The sequence below is a fragment of the Pteronotus mesoamericanus genome, unplaced genomic scaffold, assembly GCF_021234165.1.
Source record: "Pteronotus mesoamericanus isolate MK-2021 breed Mesoamerican mustached bat unplaced genomic scaffold, CSHL_Meso_final scaffold_85, whole genome shotgun sequence".
Classification (NCBI taxonomy): Eukaryota; Metazoa; Chordata; class Mammalia; order Chiroptera; family Mormoopidae; genus Pteronotus; species Pteronotus mesoamericanus.
Window position 1 is genome coordinate 25,313,664 of NW_026555329.1, and position 10,186 is coordinate 25,323,849.

Consider the following 10,186-nt stretch of genomic DNA (forward strand, 5'->3'; position numbering starts at 1 on the left):
TTTTCTAAGAAATGTAGAATATTAGGAGTTCTTAATGTTACTTATTTTCATCAGTTAATTTTGGACTCCAGTAAATTTGAATGTTTGCTCTGTAATAAAGAGCAAATCCCATTAAGAGATGAATAACTGTAACTAGGATCCTGGACCCTCTTCCTTATCCCCATCTCCATGTCTTATAAAAATTTTATTTTTTCCATTGTAAAAACAATATACTTTTAACATAGGATATCTGTAGGATAAAGAAATTTAACGGAAAAAATCCTAACTTTTAGCACTAAAAAACCATTCTTGTCTATCTACTGAACTTCTAGTCAACCTTTCAAACCAAACTGTGCTATAATAAAGAATTGATCTCATCTTTGTCCAGGATTCCTGGCATGGAGCTCCTAAAGCAGGTATGTCTAACCGTTTGGTGTCTCTGGGCCACATTAGAAGAAGAATTGTCTTGGGCCACACATTAAATACATTGTGACATGTAATCACCAAAAAAATAAATAAATAAATTTCATAATGTTTTAAGTAAATTTACGATTTTTTGTTGGGCCACATTCATAGTCATCCTGAACTGTATGGTTGGACACCTCTGTAAAGGCCTTGGAATTTCATGAGTGATGTCTTTGTTATGCTAATGAGGTGACTTGTGGTAGGCCTCTAAGATGGGGCTGATGACCAGGAAGTCCAACTACATGATTAGAGGGTTGAAGCTTTGGGCCAGTACTAACTCTGGGGAGAAGTTTCAGGGTTGGAGATTGAGTTCATTCACATGGCCAATGATATAATCAATCATGCTTATATAATGAAACCTCAATAAAAACTAAAGCTCAGTGTAGTTTCATGGTTGGTGAACACATCAATATGCTGGAAGAGTGATATGTCTTGATTCCTTGGAGAGGGCATAGAAGCCCTGCATCCCTCTCATACCTGATCTGATGTGTATCCTTTATAATAAATCTGTAAGCATAAGTATAAAAAAAACCATTCTTCACATTTTGATATATTTCTTTCTTGCATTACAGCAATTAATTTGCTTTATATAGTTAATATTATGCTGTCACAATTTTCCCTGCCTCTTCCTTGCTTATTAACATAGGTATTCTCCAATGTTATTAGAAAGTCTTTGTATTATACTTTCCTGAAGTGAATGTATCGCAATTTACTTAGCCATTCAAATGTGATTAAGTATTTAGATCATTTCTCATTTTTTACTGTTATCAAATAAAGCAGCAATGAACACCTTTCTGTCTGATTTATTTTCCCTGTACTTTGGAATATTTCTTTAGGACAGATTTCCTAAAATTGAATTGAGCAAACATTAAAGGTATATATTGCCACATTGTTTCCTTAGTCATTTTAATAATTTTCACTTCCCACCTATTGTACTTCACATTTTAAAAAAATCCTCCCCTGAGGATATGTTTATTGATTTTAAAGGAAAAGAAAAGGAGAGAGAGAGAAACATCAATGTTAGAGGGAAACATCCACTGGTTGCCTCCCACAGGTGCCCGGACGGGGATCAAAACCTCAACCTGTTTGTGTACGGGGACAACGCTCCAACGGAATGAATCACCTTGCCAGGGCTTTATTTCACTTTTGTGAATACTTGATAATCTTGTTTTTCAAAGTGTCTCTGCTATTTTAATTTATATTTCTTTGTAATTAATGTGAACATTTCACTATATTCTTCTTCGTTCACCAGTAAAGTATTGTCTTTTTTTGTGTGTTTTATTTTAGTCTTTGAAATATTGTGTCCATTTATATGAGCTCTCTAAGTATTAAGAATATCAACTCATTGTGCTATTTGCAATAAATAGCTATTTGGGTAGTCATTGTCTTTAAATTTGAATTTATTCAAGGTAATTTTAATGTTCTTTTTAGCTTATTTAAAACACTTATTTATCATTATTTCCATATCATTATTTCTTTTCCATGCCCATCAGTAGCCTGTTCTAGTATTAAAAAACAAAATTCAACCGAGTAAATTTGAAGATTTAATTGGCTTTATTCAGTGATTGATGAATTACGCAGCATTCCATTGAGCAACTAGAAGCGCCCTCTGAGGAGTTGTTCAAAATGAAAGGATTTTGTAGGAAGAAGGGTAGGGCAAGTGAGCTACTGGGGTAGAGATGTGAGGAGAAAGAACAATTTTGGAGCCAGGACATCTTTTATTTCGGGGAATAGATAGGAAAGGTCTGTATTATGTATGAGAGGGGACTCAAAAAAATCCAGAATGCTCTTCTGGAGGGCAGGCCCCTTGTAGTACAGGCTTTCCCCACTAGGTGAGTGTTCTAGGATCCCATCTGTATCAGTCCACCAGCTGGCATTGTTGTGAGAGGCTGCGTTTGGCTTCAGTGAATTTTTTTTGAAGACGCAGCATGTTTGCCCATTCCATGATGGGTGATTTCGGAGTGCACCTGCCCACACTGCCCTGAGTATTCAGCAGTTTTTGACCAGAGACAGCATGATCCCAGAGCCCCACCCTTCCTATTCACATGATCTTGCCCCAAGCGACTTTTTTTTGTTTTCCTAAATGAAAAAAGCCCTCAAAGGGAAATGTTCTTCCCCTGTGGCAGAGGTGAAACAAAAACAGCAGAAGCACTAAAAAGCATACAGATCAGCAAGTTCAATAACTGTTTTGGAGCAGTTGAAAAAAACATTTTGAGAGGCGTATTACATCAAATGGAGAGTACTTTGAAGGTGACCGAAGTTCAAACATGTAAGAATAAATACACAATTTTTTATAAGTAAATTCCATTTTTGGGGGGTTCACCTCATAGACTGCCTCTTCTTTCTATGATAGATGGAGAGGGCCTATGTGACAGATTACTGGTGCTTGACAAGATTAACGTTGTGGTTGATTAAGATTATGTTTCTGGGAGAGGCTGAAATTGCAATTAGATCAGGTATTGAGTCTAGGTTTGGCATCATGGGCTTTTAGCACAAGTGATGCCATTTCAGGCCTGTTTTTTCTTTTTCCTTCAACACTAGTCATTACGCTTTTGTTAAGTTCTTAATTTTTATTCCTGCTGTAACATTCCATTGACCATCTTTATTAGGATTCCTGGGCCAAAATACTATTTACTCAATACCAAACACTTTGTAATTCTTACCTGATTTACTTCTAATGAAATCCCTAGGTAGATTCCATTATTATGTCTATTTTAACAAAGTGGAAATGAAATTTGGAAAGGCTGAGTAAACTGTTCAAAGACACTCAGCTAAGGTACAAAGTTGGAATTCATACCCTCCTATTTTAGTCTCATCTTTTTCTTGATTTTACTGGTTTGTTCTACCATTAATTCTATAATAGACTTGAAAAACCTTCTTGTGCTATTATGTTAGATTTATTTTAATAGAGGACAGTGACTTACTCAGAGGTATGATTGTGTAGTGAAGTTTTAAGGCTGATAGAAGTTGTAAAACTTTCAAAGCACCTTAATAATAACTTAGGCAGCTACCCTGCTAGTCTGACTTCTGTAAAGTTGTCTCTAATATCAGACTCTTGACACTTAATATTTTCAACAAGCATTTATTAAATATTTACTTTTGTAAGTTGCTGTACTGTTAAAATATAAAAAGAAATTTCTAATCTTAAAAATATTAATCATAAAAATACCAAATGAGAAGTGCAGATAATGAGCGGTAGGACTGGGGAGGCGTTAGAAATCACTTCTGACTAGTGTAGACAGAAGGGTTCACAGAGGAATAAAATTCAGGCTTTCAAATGCCATTGACTTACACATGGCTAAGTCTTAAATTAAGTCAATCTATTATCATCTGATTACCATCTCAATGTTGTGGTGTTGGCTTAATGACGTTAAGAAAAATAACCTATTCAGAAAAGATTAGAATATTAGAATTATACTGAGAAATAGGTTTTGTTTTTTTTTAAAGTGCATGTGTGCATATAATCAATCTGAGGTAATCCAACGTGAATTCAGGTACAGTCATTCAATGTTCTTTGTCATCAAGACCGTCACGTGTCCTTTATACACAGCAACCAATTATACCTATATGGGTGGAGAGCATGTAGATCCTTTATTGTTGTTGCCACAAGTGAGTCATTTGTCTTTGCACTTTGGACCAGAAATCTCAGGTATATTCTTCCTCTGACTCTGGTCAATTAAGTTCATCAAGGTAAACTCTCATTCCTTTTCTCAGAGTATCGAACCTTTAATTCACACTCAGATTGGCTAAAGAGAGGAGCTAGGAGAGACAGAGGAAATAAATTACTGGAGTAATCAGGGAAAGAAACACACAGGATTTATAACAAAAGGGGAATGGGAAGATCTACCTAAAGAATTAAAATCCCCTTTTGGGAGAAAAAAGGCAAAGACGGTGAAAAACATAATGAGACAAGTTGTAAGAGTGGCTTGAGACAATAATAAAGGGTTGAGGGAGCCAGGATATGAATATTTATTTGAATATAGAACCAAAGAGCCTGCATGTGTTTTATGATACATTTTTATTTATTTTGTACCATATTTTAAACTGTATTTTTTCAATTACAGTTGAACTTCAGTATGATTTTGTATTCATTTCAGGTGTACAGCAGAGTGGTTAGACAATAATGTACTTTATAAAGTGTTCCCCTAGATATTTTTTAGTACATAGCTGACACCATACATAGTTATTACAATATTACTGACTATATTCCTTATATGGTACTTTATATCCTCATAACTGTTTTATAACTACCAATTTGTACTTCTTAATCCCTTCACCTTCTTTACCCCAACCTCCCCTTCGGCAACCATCAGTCTGTTCTCTGTATATGACACATTTTTAGTCAATGCTTATTGATGGATAGAAACACATGTAATGGGTTTTTCTACTGATGGCAGAATTTAAAATCTGAAAATTCCACATTAAAGACATATAAACATTTATTAACAACATATTTACAGAAATTAAAAAGGAAGCCATTTGTACATTGTTTAATAGGCTAGAACATAAAGAGAACTAATGACACTGGTGGACCTTCCACAGCTAATATTTAATATTTCAATGCTCGGGGGGACGCTTGTTTGTTTATGGAATTTATATGGAAAATACTTCTTACATTTAAGATTGAGTTGTTTGATAGAGCTTTCCATATTACGTTTGCCTGAGGTGAGGTAGAAAGGTGTGTTTCAGAAAAGGTTATCTTGGTGGCAAGCAGGTTCAAAGAAAATATGGCAACTAGCCTGACAAGAGTATTTATAGAATTTCAACCACTGGAAAAGCACTGTACTAACTGTTATGCAAACAAATAAACAAAACACGATTTCAGTCTATCAGGAGCAAAAAAATTGCTACAAGTAAAATAATCTACACTTTCCCTGAAGACAAAGTATAATGTTTATGTTATCTATTAAAATTTAGCACAATGTTTAGTATATGGAAAGCACTTAGTAAATGTTTGTGGAATAAATATTGACTGAACCGAAGCCCAGATTTATGGAGAAATATCCCAATAAGTTCAAATAATTTAAAATAAGCATGCAAAATAGAACAATGTTCTATCTTAGAATCAAAAACCTTTTTCTAATTTTATACTGGACGATACTTCCCAAGTCAACCTGCTCGTTCATTTTTTTTCCATTTATTCACTTCACACTTATTTATTGAGTATTTACTATGTGCCAGACTCTGTTTCTAAGTGGTTTGAGCATAACCACTTAGGAACATGAAACTTCATTAATGACCTGAAAAAAATAAGCAAATGAGATACACAGTACAGCTAACTAAAGGGAAGAGAGTTTCAAGCAGAGGAAACGTTAAGTGCAAATGCCCTAAACTGGGAGCATGCTAGTGTGTTCAAGGAACAAAAGGCTGATGAGCCTGAAACAGAATTAATGAGAAAAAAGCAATAGGAGATGAGGTCAGCATTAACAGGGGACCAGATCATGTCAGGGATTGGGAAAACCTTGGATTTTACTCTGACTGAGGGGGGAAAATGGTTAGATAAATGGTTAGTCAAGAATTTGACTTGACCAACTCTTGACAATAGGCCCTGGAGAGGGGACAGTTGAGAGAGACTGTTAAAGAAGGGTAAAGGTAGAAGCAGAGAGACCTGTGTTGATGTTATGGCAATATTCATGGTGACAGGTGCTGGGAGAAGTGGCAATGAAGGTGTGAAATGGTATTGTATTTGTTCATTTTTAAAATTATTATTTAGGTACTGGCCTTTTTCCTCTATTATTCTATTGAACATAATAGAGAATATATGTAGCTACATCCATGAGGGCTGAAGAATGCCAAGGAAGGCCAAAAAATAGTTTGAAACGGGACTGTTGTTACTAATACATAGCAATTGTTGATTACTGAAGAGTGTTTCAGGCACTGTACAAGTCTTTTTTGGGGAAGGTTTAAAATGTACTTTATTTCTTCAGTCATGCCATATTTTAATGGGTACACAGTGCTCTCACTTGGCATCAATTATGAGTTGGTTTTGAGACAATTAATTATTACACCAGGTGGGATGATTACTGATCTCTCCATTCCTTTGGGGTGACTCTGCCAACCCCAGATGGCAGAATGGAATGGGGACCAGATTCCATTCTATTCCAATTTGTGTTGCAGTATATACCCATGCAACAACACAGAAAGCAGCTCCGTTAGCTAACACAGCATTACCATATTTGTCATGGAAATCAGGTGTCCAATTCTGGTTGATCTGCCTTGCTGTTATTTGCTGAATGCTTTGAATGATTGGGCACGTTTTTGACCAATGGGAACATTGTGAAGCTGAAGACAGACCTGCAGCAACAGCAGCTGCTGGTTTGTTGGAACTGCATATCAATTACCCTTGCAAAGAACCCTTAAATAAATGTGCAAGCCTTTTAAATACACAAATCACTTAATCTTGCAATAACACTACAAGGTACAGTAAGTCCTCACTTAACATTATTGATAGGTTCTCTAACTTCATGTAAAATGACTTATAATGAAACCAACTTAACCATAGGTTAAGTGACATAGATAAGAGTTAAGTTTCTACAGCATCTCATCAACATTTTAACTAAATGACGAACAAAATGACGTTATCCAAGAACCTGCTGTACCATTATTACCACCTCTTTACCAAAGTGATAACTGAGGGACAGAAAAGTTAAGTAACTTGTTCAAACTCACACAACAAAACAACAGAAATGGTTCTTGAATCTAAGTTTTTCTGACTTAGAAGTCCAAATTGCGTAGCACAGTCAGGTACTGAAGAAGACAATGGTAAATTAATTTAAAGATTTACATGTGGAAAGTCACTGAGTCAGAAAAAAAAAGAGCAAATCATCTGAGAGGTGAATTTGGCTGAAATGGAATGAACCTGGATGTATATTTTGGGTCAAGGGAGAGACTATAAAGAAAGTAGGTGGATGAAGATGAACAGAGGGAGGTAATGTGTCATAAAAGCTAAGTGGACACTCTTAGATCTCATATAGTTGGTGGTAGGGGGTATTGTAGGTTTTTAAAGATGGTGCCCTAGGATGAAAACATTTCAAGGGAGTTGGAAAGGCAGTGTAGTGGTATACTACAGTATATGCTATAGTGCAGGTTAACAGTTAAGAGTATAGTTATGAGAGTTGGACTGCTTTCAAGTTCTGAGTTCTCTGATTATCCACCATGTGACTTTGGACAAGTAATGTAAACCTAAGCTTCTTCCACTGTAAAATGTGTATATGAATAATGGTATCTATTTCATTGGCTTCTTGTTAGGGTTGAATAAGTTAATCTCTTTCAAGTGCTTGGGACAGTTTCTGGTACATGGTCAGTGCTTAGTAAACGATTATTATTATTATTATTATTTTCCCACAGATATGTATAGGATAGACTGCACAGGCATGCAAGTCTTGAGTATTGGGAGAGCACATACAAGTTTGTGAAAGAACTACATGCTGGAGGAGGAATGGAAGATGCAGAATGATGGGGAAGCACTCTTCTTAAAGGAAAACTATTGGGTTAGCCAAGAAGTCCATTATGTTTTTTCCGTACGATGGCTCTAGTAGTGTTTAGCTGTCTTTAACTTCATTTGAAACAATTTTGGTAGATCATGTTGTGACAGCTGTCATATTAGTGTGCATTAAAAACATCAAAATTGGTGAATTTTTGTGCAGCCATTTTAATATTGAAAATGGATGAAAATACGTGACCTTTTTGGTGTATTATGTATGCTTTTACATTTCAAGAAAGGTAAAAATGCAACTGAAATGCAAAAAAAGATTTGTGCAGTGTATGAAGAAGGTGCTGTGACTGAAGGTGTGAAATTTGGCTTAAGAAGTTTCTTGGTACTATTGGCATTTTGGCCAAGTAATTCTTTGCTGTGGGGCTGTCTCATGCATTGGAAAATGTTTAGCAGCACCCCTCACCTCTACCACTGGAAGCCAATAGCAGGAGACAGCCGACATACTCAAAATATCCAAATCAATAGTTATTGGTGAAAACAAAAAATGTGTCTTCTCTTTTGTGGAAAAACCATAACCGACTTTTTGGCCAACCGATTAGCTGCTTGAATGAAAGTGTGTGAATGAAGACTTGGAAAGGGGCTGCTTGGATTTCCCTGAGGAACTACCAAATGCAGCTGCAACACATTACCAGAAGTGGCTGGCAGCAATGGGAGACAGGAGTCAGCCTTTAAAGGTCAGGGACTGTGGCTTGGAAACACCTAGAACTTTCCATTTTTTTAGTTCCATCATATTTTATATCCATATTTTCATGATAGTAGAGCAAAGAAACTACAAAATATATCATGGAAAAACAGAGCTTTATTGAAAACTATGGACTGATCTGATCCTTAAACTATGTATGTCCTTGACAGAGACTTTCACTTGAAGCTCAGGCCTGTAGACATGGTATAATCATCATAATAACTATACTTTCAAAAATATCTTTCATTGTTGTAGGTAGCAGTTAAGGCAGTTTGCAGGTACACATAAAATATAACAACATCACAAACTAAAGTTGGAATAGAGTAAAATAAAAGTGGAAACAGAGCAGAGGCATAAATCAAGTTAAAGACGCATGTGATAAAAAAAAAAAGCTTTATACGTTTACCAGGTGGACCACTGGTTTGGCATTAAGCCTTTAAGCAGTGAATCAATGTTGCATGCATGCATATCTAATTAGAACATAGAGAAAATTAGTGGCCTGTTAGAAAGTTTAATTAACAGTTTGTAAAGAAAGAAACCTGATTGTATGGCTTAAAAAAAAAATCAAGGCAAGGATAATTTGAAGTAAACAGTGGAAAGAAAATTATGGCTTTGAAGTATGACTTAAAGAAAGCAAGAAAAATATTCACACTAGGCGGTAAAAAAAAAAGGTTCGTTTTTTTTAAAACTTTTGCAGCAAGCTGAGAGGCAACAGGTATAAGGCAGAGAACGTAGACTAAAGGTCGCTGAAACATCTGTTTTCTCTATGTTTATAAGAAGTATGAAAAACTCTGGTGTGAGTAAATACTACTTTATGAATTTGGATTGCAAATATTACATTTTCATTTCATCAACTTGAGGAAGATAGTAGACAATAAAAAATAGTAAAATGGTAGCAATAAATATGGAATTAAATTATACCTAACGTAATATGCTAAAATGCACAATACTTTAACAATCTGAATGAAAATCTAAGAGTTTTGAAACATCTTGGGAAAAACAAGGACATTGATTTGATGGCTAAAATTTAAAAATATTATGTACTTTTAAGTACGATTTCTACCCTGAAATGTCCATTTCAATTTAAATATTAAAAAATTTTCCTATGTATTTTCTTCCCTTTATCTTCAAGTAAAAGTTAGATGTACAGATGACCTCAGAAACTGTCAAACATACTGGAGAAGGACTTGCAGAAAAATTTCACATGGCCTTTTAAAAGGTGCTGCTAGGAAAAGTTTACCTTGTTTTAACTACAAAATGGGCGACATCAGAGATTGTTTTATATTAACTGTGTTACATGCGATGCCAAAGAAAGTCTCTCTTATTTACTCGAGACCCAAGGAGCCAAGGGTATATCCATTATATATATTATATTGATATATACATATATTTCGATCAAAATGGAGACTATTATGGACATGTAGAGACATAACTCTATAAATGTAACCACCCTGGATGATTCAGCTGGCAAGTGGTTCTCCACTTGCCCTTTTGCTGATGGTCAGCTACCGTAGCAAGGTCACGCCTCCTAGAAATCCAACCTGTTTCGTAATGTTTTGTGCAAT

At 35.4% G+C, this 10,186-nt stretch overlaps 1 pseudogene; it reads right to left on the reverse strand.

Moving 5' to 3' along the window:
* Nucleotides 1-6,464: 6,464 nt before the first annotated feature.
* LOC129062955 (cytochrome c oxidase subunit 7B, mitochondrial-like) lies at nucleotides 6,465-6,719 on the reverse strand (annotated as a pseudogene).
* Between the last annotated feature and the right edge of the window lie 3,467 nt (nucleotides 6,720-10,186).